This window comes from Pan troglodytes, chromosome 6 (genome assembly GCF_028858775.2).
Source record: "Pan troglodytes isolate AG18354 chromosome 6, NHGRI_mPanTro3-v2.0_pri, whole genome shotgun sequence".
Lineage (NCBI taxonomy): Eukaryota > Metazoa > Chordata > Mammalia > Primates > Hominidae > Pan > Pan troglodytes.
Genome location: NC_072404.2, coordinates 52844449 through 52869656, shown reverse-complemented (window position 1 = coordinate 52869656; position 25208 = coordinate 52844449). Strand labels below are relative to the sequence as shown.

Genomic DNA, 25208 nt, shown 5'->3' with positions numbered 1-25208 from the left:
TTTGTGGGTATGTTTTTATGTGTGTTTGTATGCATGTATGTTTGTGAGTATGTGTGTGTGCATACATGTGTACCTACAAGAGGAACAGATATATTTGCTTTGGTGTTTCTTTGCAGATTCTCTATGTTATTATTTTTTTCTTCTGTATCTCACCGGGTCTGCTTGTATGGAGCATTCCAGGCAGGAGTATAGTGGTTCCCAATGGACAGATTAATTTCTTACCTATAGCATAATCTCAACTTCTCCACCATTGCTCATAGAAGAGTCTATATCTTTAGCTCTTCCTTCTCTGATTTGCTAAAGGCTACATCCTTGTGTCTTGCAGACACCCACCTCCTCTCTCATATAGTCTATGAAATGCCTAGTACATTTCCCCTTTCCTCCTTGACTCCCCAACTTTTCTGTGCAGCAGAGAAAGAGACTCAGGATGTATTGCCAGGCTATCTGTTTGCTCCTTCTTTCAACAAAGATTCATGGGACCCGTCTTTGGAGGAGTGCAGGGTGCGTGGCCTGGAGGGCACATCAGTGGACAAGCACAGCCTTTCTACCGTAGGTCCAGTGAAGAAGAAAGTGCACAGGTGGCATCAGCGTAATGCACCTTGGGTCCAGGCGGGCACCAACACCAGAGGATGGGGCACATCTGACAGGATTTGGATAGGAAGAAAACTTGCTTTGTCCTGGGAATAACTCAAAGTGACTCCTTTATCATTCACAAATATTTTACATTGCTGTGACTCCTCCTACAACTGTATTCATATTCTCCCGCGAATAACGCATGCTCTCTGGTTTCCTTGTTGCAGTTAGGGAGTGACTCTACTGAACTCTTCTATGCACTCAGATGTAGATTGCAGCAGCCTCTCCTGCCATCCCTCTGGTGTCTCCAACAAGCTCTTTGAGAATCCTAGTGGCCAATGGGTCACACACTTGACAGTCTCAAAAAACATGTTGCTTACGGCAACCTTGTTGCAACTTGAATATGCAAGAGGTTTTTAGGTGGTTGGGATACAATTAACTTCCTAAGCAGAACTAGGAGAATTGCTCAGGAAAGAAGTAACTGTGACAATCATTTTAGTTATCCACTCTTGGCCTCTTTTCTTCAGCCACATTTAATTTTTCTTCCCAGACAGGGTGGGAAAAAAGATGCTTTTATTCCTTGCTGCTATGACTAAAATAACAACAGATTTCTGTCAAAGATAAAGAAAGGAATGGACTTCCATTTAGCTCCACTCTGAACCACTTCAAACCTTCTATGCTTTAATGCTCACCATAACCCTGTATAGTAAGTCCCATAGTCCATTTACCTAGATGAGAAACTGGGGATACAGCCACCTCATCCTGGTAATGGTGCTCAGGACAGGTCAGTTCTCCAAGTCCTCCACACCAGGGACCTGCTCGTTCTGGACAAACAGGGGTGGCCTGTAGGATGGCTTGCAATGCAGTGACTAAAGAGGCTAAGGTCTAATTTTCCGGGTTGGGGACTGCTGTTCTGCATCACCCAGATGTGATTCTGACCAAGCAGGTTCATGAGCCCAGTGATTCAGGGCTCAGCTGGTAACAGGGAAGCAGGAGGCCAAGAGTTTCTGTGAGTTCTTAAATACCCTGTAGTTAAGTCTGTGAGGGAAAATCACTTCAGGAAAGTCACCAGATCATCTGCCGGTGGACTGTGTTCTGACATGTCCATGTTGGGACCCATGCTGGATGCCTCCTCATGCTGGGGCCCAGGGAAGCTCAACTCCCTTGTGCTCTACACTTTGCCTCTCTAGCCTTCTCTTTCCTCCTGTCCTGGATGTGTCACTTACCACACTGGTTCCTCCCTCCACGTTCCTAACTGGGGACTTGTGGACTATGACCAGTGGTGCTCTTTGAGCTAAAGCCTGTTCTGTAGCTCCTGCTCTGACAGTCCCCTGACATCGCAGCCCCACAGAAGTTCTCAGGCTCCCAGTACCCTCAGGAAGCCCCTCAAGATGCTGCTCCCCATCCTTCCCTGCAGCCTAAATGATAGAGTCTACACCCTTCCTGGGTGTGCTGATCCCTCGGCCACCTGTCCTCATCCATTGCTGTTTAAACCTTCCTGTCAATCCTCAACTCATGAGGTCACTCCTCATGAAGTTCATGGTCGCTCTCCATGAACTTCTGTAGGCAATTTTTCTTGTCACATTCTCCAGTCTTTGAAAACCCACCATTTGGGTTTGGGGTCTTTCAGGGAATATTCTCTGACTCTGAAAACTTGAAGAGACTGTGATGCTGGTAAGTACTGTGAATGCCCTTCCGTCATGGGGTATGGCTATGTGGCAAACTTCTCGCAAGACCGTAATCTTGAGTGGAAGAGGTATGTCTGCAACACTTCCTTGAATTCTTTCTTAAGGTGCAAAGTGGCTTGCATGACATAGATTATCAGTAAATCTTTCTCGACTGCTTGACTCTACTTTAATGCATTTAAACCCTACTGAATATATATTAATATTGTAAACACAAAAGCATTCTCATTTGAAAATTATAGGAATTGCATTTGGGAGAATGCAGGAAATGAAGTGTCAGTGTACTGACGAGAATAGTCAAACAATATTAGAAACAATGAAATCAATGATTAATCAGTGTTTATTATGATGTATCTAGGATCCCCCAAAGTGACCATGTTCTTTCATCCAGCAACTTAGGTACTAAAGAAGAAACAGTTTAAAAACCTTTGTGCAAGAGATGTTATTTCTGCACTTTAAAGAAATATTGACGAGAGAAATACTTCAAGTTCCAATTGTAGAAAAAGGTGTCATTGGAATTGTGATTTCTCCAATCTATGAAATATTATTATTTTGGATATTGCATTTATTATTGCAGATGTTGAAATGACAGTCGTGAAAAGCATTATAATATATAAAATAATGCTTTTGCTAGAACTTTAGGTTTAAAAACATAGGTTCATAAGGTAATTCAACACATCTAGCTCTACATCTCTGTCTCCAAACATCCAGTCATTTATATTATTTATATTTGTGTGTGTGTGCATGTTAGCAGTTGCGAATCTGTATGAGTCTGCAGCAATCTCAATTCTTGCCTCCTCAGAAAAAAGAATTCAACTTAAGGGGCATAAGGCAGAGTTAGAGACCCAGGCAAGTTTTAGAGCAAGAGTGAAAGTTTACTAAAAAGTTTTAGAGCTGGAACGGGAGGAAGTACCCTCAGAAGAGGGCCAAGTGGATGACTTGAGAGATTCAAAAGCATGGTTTGACCTTTGACTTGGGGTCTTATATGTTAGCAATTCTTCTGGGGTTGCATTACTTCTCCCCTGATTCTTCCCCTGCGTGGACTGTCTGCACGTGCAGTGGCCTGCCAGCACTTGGGAGGGGGCGCATGTGCAGTGTGTTTACTGAAGTTATGCACATGCTCACTTGAGGCGTCTTTCCCTCACCAGTCGAGAGTTCCCAGAGGAAGGTCATATTCCAGTTAAAGTCTGCCATTCTGCCTCTTAATGCACATGCTTGAGCACGCTCGCCCAACTCCTGAGATCTTATCGGGAAGCTGCTGATCACCTGTTTCAGGTGTTTTCTATCTATTAGGAGACTGCCTTTCCCTGGCATTGGCTTCTACCAATTGTTATTTTAGAGAAACAGTTTTAACAACCACAGAGCATTGGCTTCGGCCAATTATGATTTTAGAAAGATAGTTTAACAACCGCCTACCACCTGACATTCCTGGTGGGTGGTGGTGGGGGGCCTCTCCTGCCCTTCTCATGCCTAACTACCTTCTGTAAGAAGCATATATACACAGATGACACTGACAACACACGTATATGCATATCCCCAGTTATACATAGCAAGTAATTTGTAACTAACTAGCTACCCAGAGATATATTGTCATTTATATGCATATACCCATGCACATATATATATATCTAATCTGTTTGTATATCGGTTGTCTATCTATAGATCTGTCTATACAACTGCATTAAAAAACTCACCAAAAAGTTAATAGTGGTTGTGTTTAGAAAAAGGCCTATATGGAACTAATTTTTTTTCTTTTATACTATGTGTCTCCTAAATTTGCTCTTATGAGCATGCATTACTTTTTGTTTTAAATAAAAACAATGTATTTTTTTTCAAAAGCACTTTGTCCACCATTTCACATTTATGACCCTTAAGACTTTCTAAAAGTTGGACTGCAATTTAAATAAAAATAGCCACAGCCAAGACAATGGGCATTTTTCCTCTCTGGCAGCCACACAATGAGAATGCATTTGATACACAGCCCAGAACATTCCGAGTGAACTAACAGCAGGAAACACACTCAAGCTGAGATCATTATAAGTTACTAGATGACAATTTGTTCTAAGTTTTGAAAATTAACCCAGCAAATATGATTTGGCCACAAGAGGAAAATATCAAAAAATCACCTAAACCCAGCTCTTCCAATGTTGAACAGTCTTTTGCTGTTGTTTGAATATAGCCCAGATGTCTGCATTTTGTGCTTATGTGACTTTACAGAGGGCCCTAGTAATAGCAAAGAAGTTCCTACAGCTCGCTGAGAGCTGGGTGCACCCCAGGTGCCCTGCTGGGTATTTTTAATGCGGTGTTCTTATTATCACAGCAATCTTGCAACACAATACAGGTGTTGTTTTCTTCTTTTATAAAAGAGAAAGCTGAGGTAGACTGATGCTAAGTAACTTCTGAGAGGGTTGTGGTGACAAATGAAAGAATGCAGGTAAAATGCCCATTTCAATGCCTGGGGCATGGTAAACATTTAACAATGTTAACTGGTGTAATTAACAAAGGCAACATTCTTGGTGGGTCATGCCTGCGAGGGACCTTTCCACAACAGAGCCCTGAGATGCGAGGTGTGTGGTCAGCAGGGCTCCTGAGCAGGGATTCCCACAGATATAATTTACTTCTTTGAGGCTAGGGGCCATGTGAATGGGAGCCGAGTTCCTACCTGTTCTCCATGGTGGCTGCTTTAAGACAAAGGCCAGCGAGAATCTGATATTGGGGAAAGAGCTTTCACATCAGGAAAGGAGTTAGCAGGCAGAAAGGCAGAATGATTTCTCACTTGGAAAAAGTAAACAAGAACTACAGGACACCATGAGTTCCTGGGAGGGAAAAGGGTTGGAACTACAGATGTGCAATAAAGACCCAAACACCCGCTGAGTGCGACTTCTAGCCTTCCAGAAAGCTTCATGTTCATGATGATGTCTCCTGGGGCCACCCGAGGCTGGCTCAGCCTCTGTTCCTGATTTCCTTTTCATTGCTCTCAGGCTCTCTGTCCTCAACACAAATCCACATCTCACCCACTCTGTGCTCAGGTAGGAAAGCACCAAAGGAGATTGAAATGGTTTACTTAAATCTAGTGTCTGTTGCTAATGTTCTTTCCAGAATATTTTCCCATTCTGATCTACGCAGCAAGTCATAATGAAAAGGTGGCATGTGTCCATCTTCCTCAACTTGACCTAGAGTTTGGAGAACGGTAGCCCAGGGATTTACGTAACCTGTAGGCAGCTCACGGCGAATCCACGCTGCTTCTTTGTGCAGATTACAGCAAGCATCCCCCTGGGGAAGCACAGCACTGCAGGCAGGTGCTTCCTCCTCAAGGCAGACCTACCCTGCCCCAGCAAAGAAGCTTGAATTTTAGCTCTCTCTCCTCTCTTTGGCCAGACACCCTGAACAAAAACAGTGCACAGCCTATGCAACTGTACATACTGACCTTAGGTGGTAGAAGCCTGAATTATTAAAAGAAGCAGGATGAATTTATGTGAATAATAACAAACATTTTTAAAAGAGACTGAGGGAAAGTATTCCTGGATGTTTCAAGAAACTTGAAGCAGATTAACTTTTCCCACCTAAACATGTTGCTGACCAAGTAACACAACACATGATCTTAAAGATAAATGGACCCCCACTGGCCCTCCTGATTAATTCACATATTCATTCCACATTCACCTACTGTCTGCCTGGCCCTGTGCTGGCATTGAGGATTCAGGGACCAATGTGGCAGCCGCTGTACTTGTGAAGCATCTCACTTAACCTGGGGCCCATGGACATGACATCTAAGGACATGTATGTGAGTAAGAGTGAGTGTGTGTATGTGTGTGTGTGCATTTTCCAAGAATGGAAAGATTTCAGGAGATTTTAAAGAGATAAGAGGGACAGGGGAAGGTAATTAACCCTATGAGTTCAACAACAAAACTGACATCCAGATGAGCCCACAGAGTAAAAACAGAGCAGGAAAACAATTCGGCACACAATGTTATCTTTCTTGTTCCCATCTCTTGTGGTAACTTTTCTTTTGCTAATAGAATAGAAGAAAAAGATGGAAAGAGTCAGAAAGAACAGAAACGTTGATATTCAACCATTTGAAACAAGAAAGAAACTCTAAGCACAGAAAGCAAAGAGGTGAGGGTGGAAGAAATGTTATAAAGGAAACGGCATGGAGTATAGCACACATGTACATACACACACCCACATGACTGCACAGAACGAAAAAGGCGTGTAATACCTCCTTCCCATGGCTTAGCACATGTATATATGTGCATGCACATGTACAGAAAGAAAGCACGTGGCACACACTCGGTATGTCTTAGTACATAATTACATGCATGCACACACTGAGAAAAAAGGCATGAAGCACCCCACACATATGCACACACACACATATGTCTACATAAAAAGGGGAGAGCATGCACACAGCCCTTCTTGTTGCATTTTACGCACATGTACACAAACACGGGGAAAGGTTCATAGTCGGTTTAGGAAATCATTGATGATAAAGGTTATTTGATTTATTTCAGTTAAATAGATTAACTAGTTAAATATATTTCTTTACTGTGGGATTTCTCCAGTCCTTTAATATGCTAAAAGGAATTAACATATCTCAAGGAAAAGATATAATATATAGTTCATACTATGTCCAAAGGGTATTATTTTTTAATTTTTAAAGCATCTTATAAGACTAGTATTTTGTGGGAGAATTAGAGGAGAGTGAGCTAGATGTGACGAGCCCAACCACCTATCCTGATTCGAAGGAATGGTGTCATAAATTGTGGTGCAGAGTGGCCAGGATCCTTCAAACTGTGCTTATCACGGCTGGAGGGGCCAAGGCTGGATTCTCTGGGGCCTACCACACATTACCAAAGTGTAGTAATGAGGTGAGGAACGAAGATGAGAAGACTGAGGAGTCAGGGTGAATGTGTGATGTTGAGGATGTTGATGTTGACGATGACAACGATGATGATGAAGATGATGGCAATGGTGATAATGATGCTGCTGCTGATGACAGTGACAATGATGATTAGGAAAGGAATAATGATGACAATGACGGTGATGACAGCAGAATTGGTGCTACTAAGAGTAAGCATTCCTGAGCACAGACTGAAGTGAGACTGCATGGAGCAGCTCCTATGCTGATAAGCACGGTGCATGCTGCAGCTGCTATTATTGTTGCATGTTAGCTTCCACTCAAAGTACCTTGTAAGTGCTATGTGTCTAATATGCATAATCCCAAGGAAAATGCAACCACCTCACTCCTATTTAATAGGTGGGGAAACTGAGGCTTAAATGGTTTACTTTGACAAGTTGATCCAGTCACTAAGCAGTAGGGCCTCCAGTTAGTTCAATTGGGCTCTAACCCCAGGGCCATACCCTTTGATCACTCACTCATGGAAGAGTTTCTTTATGACAGACAGTGCTAAGTATTTACAAATATCAATCCTCACTACAGCCCTTTGCCAGGTGTGTTATTGTTCCTGGTTCATAGAGGAGAACATGAAGGCAGATATTGTTAGGCAACTAGCCTAAGCTCGTCCAGCTGATACAAGTCAGAGCCCATCATCAGAATCAAAGCTCTCCCATTAATAAAGAGGAGCACATTTCAATATATGTGTTTGATTAAAGATTGGTGGCCCTTCTGTACTTCAGGGTCCAGCAGGGATGGATGACACAGCAAGTGAGGGGAAGTAGCACACAGTGTGTGAGTTCTGCAGAATGATGTATGGTTGGCCTCCAATGGGCACACGTAGGAAGCCTGGAGTCAACTATTGGCGAAGCTCTTAGATACCCTGTACTCTGACTCATTCATGCGTTTTGTTATTTCTTGAGCACAATATAAGGGGAAGGACAATCTAGGCAGTGAAAAGAGCGCATGTAAGGACTTAGGCACATGAAGAATGACACAGTACTTGGTGAAGGGCAAGAAGTTAGAACCAAAAATTTTGAGGCCAGGGGGAAAGCGGAGGTGTGTAAGGTAGCAATACTGTGGTCATATGTTAAGGGCTTGTGAACCATGCTGGAAACAACCGGCCCTGTACCATGCAGAAGTTACCAGGGACTTCGTTTTGTCTTGTTTTAATTGCCTTGGGGTGTTGAAGGTTTGGAAATGGCTTGAACCCGTTTGTTTCCTAGGATGACATACCTGGAGGTGTGTAGCGGTATATCCTGGGATATGAACAAATGCAGAGACAACACAAAGTGTCAAATGAAGACATAAATGATGAAGGCCAGTGAGAAGTGAGAGGGGCAATGGGACATCTTCATGGCTTCCGCCAGCTTTAGCCTTCTGTAAACTCTGAAATCCAGGGGCAGGGTCAAGGATGCAGAAAATTTTCCAACAGGAAGTTTCCTGTTTCATCTCATTTAGAGAATGGACATGTTGTAATGACTTGGCTATGAAGAAGAATGGAAAACACATTTTTCTAAAGCCTACATTTCAAGGTCTCATATTGTAGATGGAATACTGCTGCAAGTCATGGCTTTTGCAGGTTAAAGAAGACAGGATTTTGTTCGGTCTTTTTTTCTCCTGGGAGTGCAGATTATAGAACAAAAGCATTCTGTTGCATAAACCCAACACAAGGCATCAGAGTTTGGGCAGTTCACTTTCCCGTGCATTGGTGCTTAGCTAGAGATCACCAAGGGTCACACACCTAAGGGAATTCTCTGTATTCACGGGGAACCTCCGACTCTCGGGAAGACAAGTTTTCAAATGAAAAAAGAACAGTCAGTTCTCCAGAGCCGTATAGAAGAGCCTATCTTTCCAAAGTGTCTCTTTTTAGATGTCATCTGATGTGGTAGAATAAACTTGAGATTAGAATAATCTGGAATTAAAGTCCAATCCTCCAACGAAGTGGCTCTGGGACTCTGGCCATTTTCCTTAGTTTCTCTGAGGCTCTCTTTTCTTACCAGTAAAACTATGAATAGTAATAAGAATCTAGTGAATAAAGTTGTTGTGAGATGAAATGAATTAATGCAGGCGAAAATTGGGTTCAGTGCCTGGCACATAGAGGTTATTTAATAAATGGCTGGACCTGGTGGCTCACGACTGTAATCCCAGCACTTTGGGAGGCAGAGGTGGGCAGATCACCTGAGGTCAGGAGTTTGAGACCAGCCTGGCCAACATGGTGAAAACCCATCTCTACTAAAAATACCGAAATTAGCTGGGTGTGGTGGCGGGCACCTGTAATCCCAGCTACTCAGGAGTCTGAGGCAGGAGAATCGCTTGAACCCAGGAGGCGGAGGTTGCAGTGAGCCGAGATTGTGCCACTGCACTCCAGCCTGGGTGACAGAGCAAAACTCTACCTCAAAAATTAAAAATAAATAAATAAATGCTGATTTGCTGCATCCCTCCAGCACTTTCCTGAGTTGCTCCCACATGAGGGTATACGTGTTTGGGGGCTGCAGATGGTACTCATGTGGAAGTGTGAGCTTTATCTTATAGGAGCCACACTTGCTGGAAGTCATCTGAAAATGGTTCAAACCCGCTATGGAGGTATTCACAACAACATCACCTAAAGTCAGGGTGGAGTCTGGGTTGGGAGTGCCCTGGAACCAGGTGTGCAGGGAGAACTAAGGCCCCCTGACATGGGGGTGGCGTTCCTTCCATCCCTGTTTCCCAGCGTCCATGTCCTACCAGCCCAGGACACAGTAGTGAGCGATTCATCCTTGTGGCAGTGAATGTCTGGGGCTGGGTGTGATGGAGGCAGGATGAGTGTGAGAGAGCCCCAGGAAAAGGCCACATATGAGGATTCAGTGTGGCCTAGTGCAGCTGCCTCAGCTTTGGGCTTGGACAGTTGCTGAACTCTGAGACTTTATGCCAGTTGTTGGGCGTCCTAATCTGAGAAGTGGCATCTGCCACTGCGCTGCTTTTTGAGGTTCTTTTATAATCATTTAAGGTTGTACATGGCACAAAGACTTGAGAGTCTCACATATCATAAAATGCTCAAAAACCTGTTTTCGGTTTGCTTTTTGTGCCATATTTTAGAAATTTGTCAAGGTAACACATATTTATGATTTTAAAGATAGTAATGAAGAGCTAGTAATAAAAAGCAAAATTTCTGCCTCATTCTTTCCACTTACAGTTTCACTCTGCAGAGGGAAGCAAGTTTTATTCTCTTAACAATCTGGTTTAGTTTTTCAGCAACTCCATAGCTCGAAGTAATATGCTCATTCATCTATTCTTTTATTGATCCAGCTGAGATACTGCCTAAGATTTCTGGTTCTGATTTCCGGGATTTAGAACACAAATTCTATGATTCAGAATGTACACTTCAGCCCAAGTGTGTCCTGTTCAAGTTCCTTCTCTCTCCTGCACCCTGGGCCTTCAAGGTCAGGTTTCAAAGTGCCTTAACAGCTAGGCTAAGGGCTTTGAGCCTTGCCCAAGGTCAAGAGGAAGTCGTAAGGGAATTGTTACATAGGGGAGTTATATTGTTAACCATTATCATGCCATAGTTTGAGCCCAATCTTCCCAGCAGATGAGCAAATACAACAACTTGTGATCTTTAGAAAACATCTGGTTTGGTGTGATGGCTCACGTCTGTAATCCCAGTGCTTTGGGAAGCCAACGCAAGAGGAGCACTTGAAGTCAGGAGTTCGAGACCAGCCTGAGCAACGCAGCAAAACCCTGACCGTACAAAAAATAAAAATAAAAATTGACCAGGCACAATGGCTCATGCCTGTAATCCCAGCACTTTGGGAGGCCGAGGCAGGCGGATCACCTGAGGTCGGGAGTTTGAGACCAGCCTGACCAACATGGAGAAATCCCATCTCTACTAAAAATACAAAAAAATTAACTGGGCATGGTGGCCCATGCTTGTAATCCCAACTACTCAGGAGGCTGAGGCAGGAGAATCGCTTGAACCGAGGAGGTGGAGGTTGCAGTGAGCCAAGATCGAGCCATTGCACTCCAGCCTGGGCAACAAAAGTGAAACTGTCTCAAAAAAAAAAAAAAAAAAAAAAAAAAATTAGCTAAGTGTGGTGGCAGCATATGCCTATAATCTCAGCTACTTCAGAGGCTGGAGTGGTAAGATTGCTTGAGGCCAGGAGTTTCAGGCTGCAGTGAGCTATGATCCTGCCACTGCTCTCTAGCCTGGGCGACAGAGCAAGACTCTTTCAAAAAGAAAAAAAAAAAATCTTAGTTGGAATAAGATACAAATCAAAGTTACTTTTCAAAAGCCAGCTATGCTTTGTTAGGGGAGAGGGGAGTTGTGGCTGATGCCTAGTGGTAGCTCTCATCATTATTTTCATGATCTTTTTTGTAGCTTGGCTTTGTAAGTTTTTTGATTTTGGTCTCCATCACCAACCTCTTTCTGTAGAACTGATGGATCTGGATAAAGCACACGTGACGGCTGCTGTGCTCTGAGCGTTAGGATCTGCATGCTTGCAGGCCAACCCTCTAACCTCCATCAGTCAAACACACTGTTTTTTTGTCCCAAACTGTGTCCTAGATTTTATGGAATGGGAATCCAGTGCCTCATAATCTACCTAACACCCTCTCTTAAAGTTTGTGGCCGAACTAAAGAGATTTTTTATCCCCATGATTTGTACCTTCTTAAGTTTTTATGGTTAATATTTTATTGTTTTAATGTGAATCACTCTCCAGAAGTGCTTCAGAGATGGTTCCCATGTGTTTCCTTCCAAAAATATCCATATTGCTCTACTGTGTAAACCTTACAGCTGTTTGTTTGGCAGATTCTCTTTTTTTTGTTTTTGTTTTTTTTTGGTTTTAAGGAGTGGAGAGTTTAATAGGCAAGAAGTGAAGGGAGAAGACAGAAGGAAGAAGCTCCCCCTTACAGAGACAGAGGGAGGGGGGCTCCAAAGCTGAAAGAGGAGGTCCCCCGGCGGATTCTTTCTCAATGCTTCATTCTGAAAAGATTCCAGGGAAGAACTTTTGCCATAGAACATCTTATAAAAGTTATTCTTCTCACTCCAAATGAAAAATATTAGAGTAAAAGTCAGTAAGTAGAGGAATTATACTGGTACACCTTCAGATTTTTATTTTGCTTTTTCATAAGAAGGGCGTGTGTTAAAGAATAGCTTCATAATAGTGCAAAAATACAAACTTGTAATCCTGATATTGTACCACTGGTGGGTTCCCGAGGGTAAAGCAAGGGTCGGGTCTCTTGGATGTACATCAGTTTTCACATCTGTACGTTTTATGAAGTAATGAGGAACTTAACTGGTTTACTCCCCCAGCTCTTTATCCCCTGTATACTCCTTTCTCAATAATAAGTAAGCCTAAGATGATAACAGAATATGGAATATTCTACTTAGGTAAAACCTATTTATGCAGTCTCAAATATTTAGATATTTGTCAATAGATGAAAAATCACTTGAATTTTTATTTTGTGTGGCTATATAAACAATGTCATGCTTGATTAACATCATAATGCTTTAATTGAAGGCTATGAAATCTAACCTGTTTGCTCACTATACATTTAGAAACATTTTTTTCTCATAGGACAAATTTGTCTCCTACTATGCTGTGCCCACCGATCACACTTCACAGCTTTGGGAGAGATACAGTATAAGTGAGTAGTGGATGTAAAAGAGTGCCTCATATGTTGGATATGTGTCTGTGTCCGTTTGCTAGGGCTGCTGTGACAAGGAACCACAAACTGGGTGGCATAAGCCATAGGAACTGATTACTTCACTGTCCTGGAGGCCCAGAGTCTGAGAGCAAGGTGTTGTCAGGGTTGGCGTCTTCTGAGGCCTCTCTCCTTGGCTTGCGGATGGCCATCTTCTCCCTGTGTCTTTTCTCATAGTCTTCCCTCTGTGTGTGTCTCTGCATCCCACAGCTCCAAGCCCCTCCACTTATGGGGCTATCACCCTCAGGGCCAGATATCAGACAATTAGAGACAGCCCTTCTGCCCCAGAGCCCGGAAGTTATTCGGACCAGCGGATCCTGAACCTGCCTACCCGGCCTCTCCCGTGCATTTCTGCAGAAGCGATGGTAAAGGCTCTTGCCCACATTTCCTATTCTCCGTCTGCCTCCTGGCGACCCTGGTACTGCCTTGTGTGGCTCCCCGTGGCCTGAAGATCCCCACTCCTCTCAAGCTGTCTTTTCAAAGGCAATCATTTCCTGATCTGTTGGCTTCACCATGCATCACATTTTCTATCAATACACTGCATTTTCAAACACGCTCACCCTAGACACAGCAGCAGAGCCCCATGGTGCATGGTCCCTGAAGCAACACTACCCTCGTGCCAGTTTTGCTTTGCCACCATCTCTGATGTTCCCAAGCTCTTTTACCTCCTCCTCTGAGGATCCTAACCAGGTCCTTGGAAGGATTTTCCCTCTCTGTCTTCTGCCTCTCCATGATGGCTGTTATAAAACCAGCTGTGTTGTGCAGTGCTTGGGTATGCTCATGTGTACCCTACTGATTGAGGGTAGGAACTATGTCTTTCCAGACGTGAGGGCCCCAGAGCCAGCAAATGTCCCTGGGATGTAGGAATGCTATCCACCCCTGTCATATAGCCATTCCTCTTAAGCACAGAGGCACACAGATCAAGAATTAAAGGATGACAAGGAAAAGATTTTATCGTGAATTCTTTGTGAAGTCAGCCCTGACGTGCAATTTTATTTTCCCAAGTCCCTGTTCCCATTGGAATATATCTTAGTATTTTCAAATAAATGCAAGAAGCTTTAAGTAACCAGAGAAGACTGTGGTGTGATCTTACTGTCTCCTAGCCCCACGTCAGTTAAAACTCTCTCACCTTGTGCTTACTTGAGATTAGTCGTCACATATGTGGGGTATAAAATACCGTGTATTATATTCCTGGAAGCCTAAATAAGAAAGAAGGAAGTGTATATTTGTATTCTGTGCCTACCTTTCAACAGAGAAAGGCAATGTTTAAATCTCTTACTTGCAGTTACCCATTTAATGGCTGATTCTGAGAGTCATTCAACCTCAGAGTGAGAAGATCTGTCAGGGTCCTGTGGCCCAAGTGTGGGCAACAGCCAGGGTCTGGAGAGGTCAGATGACTTTTTAAACTAATGAGAAATGTGACTGTGTGTGTATAGAGATAAAACCTCTGAGTAAATATTACAAATAAAAATAAACCAGTGAATTATTTTGCCTATAAAAATGCCAAAGTTTTAGATGCTTACAGATATCCAGATGTTTTGAGTCTTGCAGGATCTGATTTTCAGTGGATAAAAACTGAATTTATTTGCATATGATTTAGGTGGTTAACTGTCATCTAATTATTCTAGATCTCCTTGGTGATAATAATTGGCTGATAATTGGTTGATAAATCTGACATTAATACTTATAATTTAGTTAATGAAATGTATGCATATGCAAATTGAAGTGTAATAATGTAATATTTTACAAGTTGTCTTCCTAAAGAGATGTCCCCTGTAGGGAATTATTATTCATTTCAGTTTTAAGTTAAATTACTTTATAATTGTCTGTGATTCTGATATAGCAGGGGTGCTCTTTTTTAAAAATAGAAAATGGGCCAGGTGCCATGGCTCACGCCCTGCAATCCCAGGACTTTGGGAGGTTGAGGCAGGTGGATCACCTGAGGTCAGGAGTTTGAGACCAGCCTGGCCAACATGGTGAAACCCTGTCTCTACTAAAAATGTCAAAATTAGCTAGGCGTGGTGGCAGGTGCCTGTAATCTCAGCTACTCGGGAGGCCAAGGTAGGAGAACTGCTTGAACCCAGGAGGGGAGGTTGCAGTGAGCCAAGATCGTGCCATTGCACTCCAACCTGGGCAACAAGAGCGAAACTCCATCTCCAAAAAAATAAATAAATAAATTAATTAATTAAAATAAAAAATAAAAATAGAAAATTTTCAGAAAAATATTGATTTCTTCCTTTTTCTTCTACTTTAAGTTTTTCTTTCCTTCTTCCTTCATTCCCACTCTCCCCTCCTGCTCTCCCTCCTTCTTTATCCTCTTCCATCCTTTTCCCCTTTCTTCTCATAGGCCTGAAATAAAAGGCTAGGCATCAATGTCCCAAACATCCTGCCGAATATACATTAATTTTTTTTTTTTTTTTTTTGAGATAGAGTCTCACTCTGTCGCCCGGGCTGGAGTGCAGTGGTGCCATCTCGGCTCACTGCAAGCTCCGCCTCCCCGGTTCACGCCATTCTTCTGCTTCAGCCTCCTGAGCAGCTGGGACCACAGGTGCCCACCACCACTCCTGGCTAATTTTTTGCAAATATACATTAATTTTAATGAAAATTGAATTGGGATCTACACCAATAAAAGAACAGATAGTCAACATTTGGTTCTTATGAAGAGAAATCGCCTAGTGTTCCAGATTTAACAAATAAAATTATAGAAAGCCCACTTCAATCAAAATTTCAGATTAAAAAAATCAATAATTTTTCAGTATATCTAAGTTCCATGCAATATCTAGGACCTACTTACATGGAAACATGACTCTTGGTTACCTGAAACTTAAACAGAACTCAGCATTCAGTATTTTATCTGGCAACCCCACAAGGCAAAATAATTGATTCGGGAAAGAGGCAGATCCAATTTGAATTGCACAATGCATTGGATTTGCACTTTATTAGTGTGTGATGGCCACACCTCTCTAAATGTCTTCTCAGCAGCACAGGGATGCTTGCTCATGTATCAAGATGCTGCCCTGAGGTCTGAGGGAGATCATGCTTATGCATCCTGGGCATATAGGAGGTGCCTAACCAGGCATTTCTCCTCTTTTGCACAGAAGCCCTTGGGGATCCTAATGCCCTTCTTTCAGAGAGAAATTTCTCCTCTCTCACAAGTTGAACAGAGCCTGGCAGTTGTGCAGGATAGCTAGGCACTGGGACTATTCTGCAGACATTATTTTCAGTTATTTTTCCTTCCATCTTCTGATGGGAGTAAAAACTGTAAATTAAAAACAGCCTGCAGACTCTAGCAGTTAACTAGGCAAAGTTTCATGAACAGAAGATTTAAGGTTTAAAGATGTGCTCTAAATTCTAGTGGGAATTAGTTTTTATTAAACTCTAGTTTGGTCTCACTTCATTGCTCAGCTTTAAGAGCAAAAAAAAAAAAAAAAAAGACAATAAAGGACTTAAGTAATTTTATGCAATTAAAATCTTCTGGAATTTTAAAAAGCCCAATTATATTGGCATTTGCCAAATATAAATGCATTTTCCATCAACCCATCCAAGAGGAGCTGAATCAACCATCAGATTCTCAAGGAGCTGGTGGTGACTCCGCAGTCAACAGCTTGGGAATCAGTGGTTCTAGGTCTGGTCCTTTGACTGATTGTGGCACAAAAGACTACCTTCTCCCAGGGGTGTTGCATGCTCACAAATCCTCATGGCCCCTTGGCGTCATGCATATTGGAAAATAAAGAACTCAAAAGCAGGGAAAAAGGGAGAGGAATGTGTAGCTCTTTGCAGAACAGAAGTGATGATTTTCAGAAAAGTGCAGCTATTTGGGTGGCATCCTTATGCATTGCTGTAGTTGACAGATGCCCATACTTGGCTGCATATCCGGTGGGCTCAGGCCACAGCTACAGGGTCTCAGCCTCTAGGAAGGATCTGCAAAGGGGCAGACTCAAGATTGGAAATTCCTGCCTCACCCAAATTTGACTGCATTTACTTCCAGGTGTGGAGAAACTTTGCAACACACTAAATCATTTTTTCAAAAGTTCATTATAATATTAATAATAGTCACAAGAGGACCAGTAGCTCCAGGATTTGAGAATGTACGGTGTGCTAACCTCACATGCTTTATTTACATCACTTGCTGATGAGCACAAAGAGCCCAGCTGCATGAAATGACATCTCAGGCCATGTGGTTAGTGACTGGAAGGGTTGGGGTTCCAGGTGCCTTGTCCATAACCTGGTGCAGCTGGGAAGCCCTAAGATGTGTCCAAATGATGGGCTCTTCCTTCTTCAAGTTCAGTTCCCACAACATCCGTCCAACAATCCCCTGAAAGTACCAAATTGTTGAATGATGTCACTCAGTTTGATAAATGTTTTATAAATATACAATTTTAAATTTCTATGAACACAGGAAATGTTCTAATACCAGGTGGTCCTACTCAAGCAAACTCATGCTCGAAAATTAGATGGCTAACAAATGAGGCCAGGGCCATTGGCTTGCCTTCTCCCCAAAGGACTAGTTATCTTCACTCACAAAATGTAGCCTCAGTGTTTACCTCTAATCCCGGGAAGACAGCCAGGCAGCTCTTGTGTCTGATATTATTACGATGCTGGAACAGCACAACAAACAAAGCACCCCAACAACAGCAAAACCTTGGAACCTGCTCGAGGCAGGGACAGCAGGTGCCCTTGTTAAGAGCCTGGCTCTGGAGCAGAAGCTGCAGCTTTTTCTCCACTCCACCGTAACCTGTTTTGTGACCTTGCTCACACCATTGGACCTCTCTGCACCTGTTTTCACAGGCATGAAACAGCGGTAATAAAAATATGTACTTGATGGGGTTTTGTGGAGATTTAGGGGTGATATACATCAGCACATAGAACATTATCTGACACACATTAACTTCTGTGTAAGTGTCAGTGATCAGCAGCAGTAAAACAAGTGATAGCAAACTATCTTGAAACGTGTATTTCCAAACCAAAAGGAGATTGCAATAGTGGAAAAGGGGAGAAAACTTGGATGCCAATCAAAAGGGATAGATAAATTATGATGGAGCTCTGTATTGTTTTTTATAAATCTATGTATTCTTCACTGTTAGGCCACAAAGTAGAGCTTTTCTTGACATCTGATGGCAGCACAATAGTAAGCTGCACCGCTTCTGCGGACATTGCAGATGAACACATAAAACCTCTCCCTCAACCAGATCCTGTACGTGACAATGAAGAAACACATGCTCAAGTGCTGAAAAATAGATTAGCAAAAAAAAGGTCAGTACCTTAAGCAAGGACCACGATAGAACAAGCAAAATGTTCTTTATCACTCAGTACTGGTATCCTTGTGGGCAGTATCAGTTTCACAGTCATGGTAAGAATGTAGATGTTCTGAAAGACAAATAATATTGAAGATCTCAGGAATCAAAGAGAAATGTTATCGTGTAATTTATGGGCCATTTGAGAAAATGCAATCTGGTGTATTCACTAATATATTATACACTGAAATAATAATAAAATGTATTTTCATATATTTTAAAAAAAGAAGATGCAAATTCCAGATGCAAAATTCTAGTAAGCAGCAGAGCTGAGATTTGAAACCCATTTGGGTGCTTCTAAAGGGCTTATTCTCTGTATTATGGAGCACACATTTTGCCTCTGCTCTTCACAGGCTGAGACCAGGGAGATGCTGGCCCAGGATGCAAAGGCAGGAGAAGTGTTTCCCCGGTACTGGGAAGACTTTCAATAGTATTAGCCGACTGACATGCATAGAAAGCATGATTCCACAGATCCCCATTGTGGCTGAAATACCTTCCCTTACCTCTTACGGGTAATTTAAGATTAACTAAGCCATTTAGGGTTCTAAAGTTGATATTTTCTGATTATCTTCATTAGCCTTATCAGAGTCAATACCTTGAACTGTAATTTTCATAAAATTTTAATTTCCAGTAGAATATCAATATGAACAAAAACAGCTTCCCATGACCCTCCAAATGAAGTATGGTCTGGATATGAGTACAAAGTACAGGTATGGCCTAACCCAGCCTTATTATGCTTGTGTTTTGTTTTGTTTTTAGATTTTAGGTTTCCTTACTTGAAAATTGTAGAAAATAGGACATGATAGTCCTATAGTTCTAATTATTGAGAAAGCTTCAGGCTGAAGCCAACTTCCTTCTGCTAGTAGAAAAAAGAGTCTGTGACCATATCCTTCAGCCTCTTGTATAAATTCAGTTTATATATAAACTCAAAGTCTTAGCTAGACTGTGGGAATTTTGGCAGTGTTTACTTACAAAGTTAAAGTGACCTAGCCAGGAAAATGATTTTAAACTGAATATTGTGAAGTATTGTCAGTTGAAGATGAATATTGTTACCATCCATAGTGCAGTGTTGAATTCATTGGATTGACAGCAGGAAGTAGTTCCTGAACTCAGTGCCAGGAGCAAGCCATGTGCAACCCATTTTTATGTTTTAAGTGTTTCCATAATCAGACACAGCTTCAATTAGGAAAGTTGATATAGGTTTTTCATTTTCATGTGGTGTTTAGTCAAACACTAAGGGATAAAAATGGAAACCAGAAAGCCCTAGGGGAATCAAAAGTTTTTATTTATCCTGGAGCCCACTGGGCATCCAAGATCAATTGAACCTTTGAGCTGTTTCTAAATATGGAAGACAGTTCCTGAATCTCTTCTCAGGAGATTGTATATGTGCAAATACTGGGGGCTGTTGTTCAGCTGAATCAAATCTTTGCTCTCCATCCATAGTGAACAGACAAAAGTTCTTTCTTCAGTGGAGTAAAGTATACATAACTGGTAAATAAAACCAGCGTGCAGACAGGTCAAAATAATTGTTAAAAAAAAGTGTTTGAAACCTCTGCCCCAATCTTCCAAATGCTCCCCCTATGACCTCTTTGCAACCTGCCATCCATTAGCACTTGGATAAACCTAAATCTATCCACTTGAAAGCCAATCCCAGTCAACTAGAGGATCATGATCCACCTGATTTTCAGGATACCAAGGGGATAGGGTCTGGATTCACATTTAAATGGGGAAAAAGCTACACAATCAGATAAAAAGTAACATTTTGGCCAGTGCCAAACATTTTGGCACTGCCAACATTTTGGCCAGCACAGAGATATGTGCTGACCATCATGAGGAAATCATAGGTGGGTCCATATATTTTGCGGGTAAGAGCGTCAGTGAGGAGTAAATGTTCTAGTAGGACCTTGCTGGGTAAGAGGGGTATTCCTGGCAGACACAGGGGAAGGGTGCTCTGTAGGGAAAATAAGCAGACAGCTGAACTATGTTCAGAGATGATTGCATAGTTCTCTGTGGCTGGAGTACAGGTAGTGCTGAGGGAAATGACAGAAAATGGAGTGGATAGGTCAGCTGAGCCAGCATCTAGTGGATTTCACTTGGTGTGCCAAACCCAGTTGCTGGGCAACAGCCCCTGGGGATGAGTTGCCAGTGCTTCCAGAGGTGGCTGGTTGAGGGTAGCTCAGAAGCAGGGTGTCTCTGGCCTGTGTTCTTCTCCTAAGGTGGGCCTTTGTTTTTCCAGGGCAAGTTCCCTGAGAAAAGATACAATGACAGTACAAAATATCATTTTTTCTACTCCATGGCTCCAACAGGACTAATTTTTAAAAAATTTTAAATAAAAATAAATAATTTACTTAATAATAAATAATAAATTATACATTTTAAAGAAAATAATCATTTTGCTGATGTACTGCCTGTGGTTCAAAAACTTTGGGAGAAATTCATCTTTTTATTCTTTTTAGCAATGCAATTTTTACATGATTCTCCTTTATTTCTAATATATGTGATTCATCTGATGAGTGAATAAATACCTTTTAATTTCATTCAGTAAAAATTAAATAAAATGTATATGCTATCATGTGGCATGTATTTTTAGGTATAAAAAGAATAAATAATATTTCTAAAATGCTTATTAATTAAAAACAATTTTAACATGGCTTGGTGGTTAGGAATGCTTTTAGCTGCAAGTAATTAAAAATTTACTTTATAGTGACTTAAACAAATATGGATTCATTTTTAATCTACAACAGGAAATCTGAAGAATAGCAGTGCCTGCTGTTGCTGGAGCTGCTCAGCAGTGCCATTCAGAAGCTGGACTTTCTAAACCGTTCTTATCACGTTGGCCAATTGTGCTCACACTGATGCCTCACTCACGGTTGCAAGGTGATTGCTTTGGATTTTGAAATAATTACTGGGCACAAGATGGGTAAAAGGGAGAAAAGGCTCAGTTTAAAGCCTATCAGAAGCACCCATGCACTTTTCCTCCATATTTCTTGGCCACTCTCAGCTGTGAAGTGAATATCTGCTTTTATTTTCTGGAGAGTGGACAGTGACAAAATGACGATGGTAGGAAGTGCTTCATCAGAGAATGAGCCAATAAGCCATGTCCGCCAGGAAGGGACCATTATCATTTTTTTCTGTTTTACAGATGGGGAAACTGAGGGTTGAATGACCTAAGAGAATTGTAGAAACTTACATAGCTTGTCAGTGATAGAAACAGGACACAAACGTCTTATACTTTCTGACAGTGTATTTCAGACCTCACAGCTTTTTCTGAAATACTTGCTCCTAATCAGGATCTTTTGCCTCAAGAATATTCTTGACCTTTCCCTTTCTTGGGGAAGCTTGAAACGTGCATCAGCCGAGTTCACCAGATGAGCTCTCCTGGGGACATAAGGGACAAGACTGTAGGGCCACTAGCTGGTTGGGAAGGAATTCCTCTCTCCTGCGATGTGCTCAGATACAGATGCTTTTACATTTCTTTATCCACAGTCTGGCCACAGTGGATAAAGAAATGCAAAAGCATCTGTATCTGAGCACATCACAGGAGAGAGGAATTCCTTCCCAACCAGCCAGTGGCCATGCAGTCTCGTCCTATATTATTTCAAAACTATTTCAGAAATAGTAAAAAAAAAATTGCTTTTTGGAAACTACCATATATTATAAGATCATCTTAGACTGTCTTATTTCAATAAATAGTGAAAAGTAGTACCCCCATGGAGCTCTTATCCCTTTGGTAGAAATGTTAACACCTCACCCCAGCACTATTCATGTCCCATTATCTTTTATCTTTCACATATCTGTGCTTATAACATAAGAGGCATTCTGTATTTCTTTGTTTCTTAGAAAATAATATGTTTTCCTTTTATGGCCTTTCTCATAATTGCCATGTGGGATTTGTTTAATTCTGTGTTTCCTTTTATTAATTGATGACAAACATTGTGGATGTTGAATTAATTCAGGAAGTATTATTATTGGAGATAAGTCCAACTGCCCTAACTCCTAGGACAGGTTCCAGATGTGATTGTTTCAAGGTGTGTAACCACAACTTATCAAGAGCCTGGAAATTCAGAATGCTGCTGTTGATGACAAAGCTGCTTAATACTTTATGGTACTCAGTACTTCACACTGGAAAAAGACTTTTATGATCAGTATAATGGAAATAACTTTTATTAAGTCATAACTCATTGCCAAGAATTATATGTGGGCTTTGGCTTTTCAGATGGGCATAAAGGTCAAATAAACTTTCTATTGTTTATATGACTAACCTACTTAGAGTCCCAAACAACCTAGTGGCCAATTACCTGATCTTACCAATTCAGGCTAATCTCAGGTACAACAGGGATTTTTTCAACACTTTAGAATTGCCCTTTCTTCTCTGAAAGGTGTCATCGGGCTGCTGGTGGAGTATTAAGGCATTGGAGATATTTTTGTGGGCACCCTCTGTCTTCTACTATCACCAGCTGAGGTGTAACTCATCTGTGCTGGCCTTGGTTGGGAGTCTCTTTTGGTGTTTTTGGTGCCTTCTTTGTCCCTTTCATCAGGTCTTCCCAGGGGTCTTGCCATCTCTTCCAATGTCAGAGCTCCTTAGTTCGAGCAGTATCAGTAACTTGTTTGTCTCTTTGAAGACAAGAATATTCTCAAATGCTCTTGTATACTGCCTAAGGCTACTGGAAACCTTGAGGATGGTTCAACTCCCTCTCTTTCTAGACATACATGGACAGCACGACTGCTGTTTCTGTTGCTCATGAAGATGCTCCACAGGTGTTTTTTATCATGTTTGCAACCTCCTTGATTCACAAGTCTCCTTTGCCCACTGTCTCCCTATCTTCTCCTTACTCACACACCTGTGACTCTCCACCATCTCAGTGATCTTCCGCCCACTCTCAAGTTTCTCCTCCCTCAGCTTCTTCTTTCTCAAACTTCTCTTCTCTCAAGCTTGTCTTCCCTACAGCTTCTTCTCTCTCAAGCTTCTTCCTCCTCTCCTCCCTCTCTAGGCTCTTCCTTATGTCAGTTGGGTTTCAGTTAGGGTGGGGAGGATGTTTATAGATGAGACTGTTTATAGGTATTTGAGTTTAAAATAATATCCAGTTTATTAGCTAGCCTGCAGTTTTAAAAACAGCATTTCTTATTTTTTAGGGCATATTTTACTTTACATATGAATCTAGTCAATTTTGTGTTATTTGTTTAATATTCAATTACAGATTGAACCCCTGAAAATTTACCTTCATCTGCAAGCATATGTACTTCTTCAACTTTATCAAACTGAAATTACAACAATGTTTCTGGTCGACTCACCACACATCCCGAACATGGAAGCCTTAACAGTCAAACAGGCAAATGCTCTCTAGGTTGCAGTGCTACTGAGGCAGGAGAATAGGGCTTGGAGGTAGGGAACATAAGGCCGATGCACGCTGACTTCCTAGAACTAAATCAAGTGAAAGCCCCTCAGCCATGACAGGAACGTGAATAGCTTTGTAACTTCACTTCATCCTCTCCATTGAAGTAGACCACACACACCAAGTAACATCCTCTCCATTTATACTTTGTAACTTCATATTCATCCTCTCCATTTACCTAGATCACACAAACCAAGTAATGTCCTCTCCATTTACAATAGGGTGCATTCCAAGTAAATGACTCTGTGACTTCACTTCATTCTCTTCATGTACATAGAATGTACGCCAAGTAACCAATGGGAAACCTCTAGAGTATTGAAACCCCAGAAAATTCTGTAAGCAGGGCCCGTGAGCCTCTACACTCAGGCCCACCCCCACATTGTGGAGTGTACTTTCATTCTCAATAAATCCCTGTATTTGCTTTCCTTGCTTTGTTTGTGCATTTTGTCCAATTCTTTGTTCGAGATGCCAAGAACCTGGACACCTTCTACCAGTAACACTGTTACCAGCCTAGTGCACCTGAGCTTACAATTATAACAACAATACTGGACTAAGCATTTAGATACTGTTTATAAACAATTGTATTCAGTCACATTTTTAAATTGCAGTACCATTCTGTGATGTCAGTTTCTATTAAACATTTCAAATTATAACCAATAATTTAAATAACAGGTTTTCTATTATGTCAGTGTTATGGCCACCTTCAGAGGCAGATGGACTCCATCCAAAATTTGGTTTGGATGTCAAGACTGTTGGTACTACACACACATATGATCTCAAAAAAGGAATAAAAGGCATTTGATAAAAATCAATATACATTGTGTATTGATATGGTTTGGCTGTGTCCCCGCCCAAATCTCACCTTGAATTGTAGCTCCCATAATTCCCATGTGTCATAGGAGGGACCTGGTGGAAGGTAATTGAATACACACACATACACCAAGAGAGTATGAAAAAGTCATAATCGAGATCTCTGGGGAGAGCAGAGCAGGTTTCTCAAGCAGGTCCTACATGGCTCCTGCTGTGTAGGGCTGTGGCCAGGGCTGGGTCTGGGATGAAAGTTCTCTCAAGCAGACAGGCACTTGCATGGTTTTAATCTTGCACTGATGCCAAAGGAAGGAGCACCCAGGCATCTTATCTTGCCCAGATGTGGGGCACAAGGAGAAGAAGAAAGGTTGGGGCGTAATAGATGTCAGCAGCAGTCCAACATCAAAAAATGGAGGGAGACCCAGCAACATGGTTAGATTCTCATAAACACTTCACTCACCTTGAATAAGAAAAAAACCACACACAAATGGTAGTATTGATTGGGAATTTACCTGTTAATCAATGCAACTCAAAAGCATTAATTCTATGGGTTTAATTTGAGTTAGCATCCTATTCTGTCCTATTTCTATACCTTCCCTGGACACACAGACTCTGACACAGTAGAGAGCATTTTACTCTTTTTAGATGGCTGAATCTAAGATTCAGAGTGGAGGTGGAATTGGCTCAATTAACTATTTACCTATTTTTAATGTAAAATTGTCAAACTTGAAAATGCAGGTCCTACATTATTTCAAAACTATTTCAGAAATAGTAAGAAAAAAATTTGCTTTTTGGAAACTACCAGATATTATAAGATCATCTTAGACTTCGTCTTACTTCAATAAATAGTGAAAAGTAGTATCCCATGGAGCTCTTATCCAT

The 25208-nt window shown here is 41.6% G+C and overlaps 3 long non-coding RNA genes across 3 annotated transcripts in view; 2 read left to right on the top strand and 1 right to left on the bottom strand.

Moving 5' to 3' along the window:
• Positions 1-25208, top strand: part of LOC107975793 (uncharacterized) — an 83071-nt gene that overhangs the window by 39378 nt on the left and 18485 nt on the right. The gene's annotated exons all lie outside the window — the stretch shown is intronic.
• Positions 16849-23761, bottom strand: LOC107975794 (uncharacterized). The gene is made up of 4 exons (XR_001719261.2): positions 23698-23761; positions 23419-23548; positions 18094-20372; positions 16849-17147 (listed from the first exon to the last, which is right to left on the bottom strand). It is a non-coding gene; the product is annotated as an uncharacterized LOC107975794 (long non-coding RNA).
• Positions 18757-24090, top strand: LOC107975795 (uncharacterized). Its single transcript, XR_001719262.3, has 3 exons — positions 18757-18836; positions 20871-21003; positions 23325-24090. It is a non-coding gene; the product is annotated as an uncharacterized LOC107975795 (long non-coding RNA).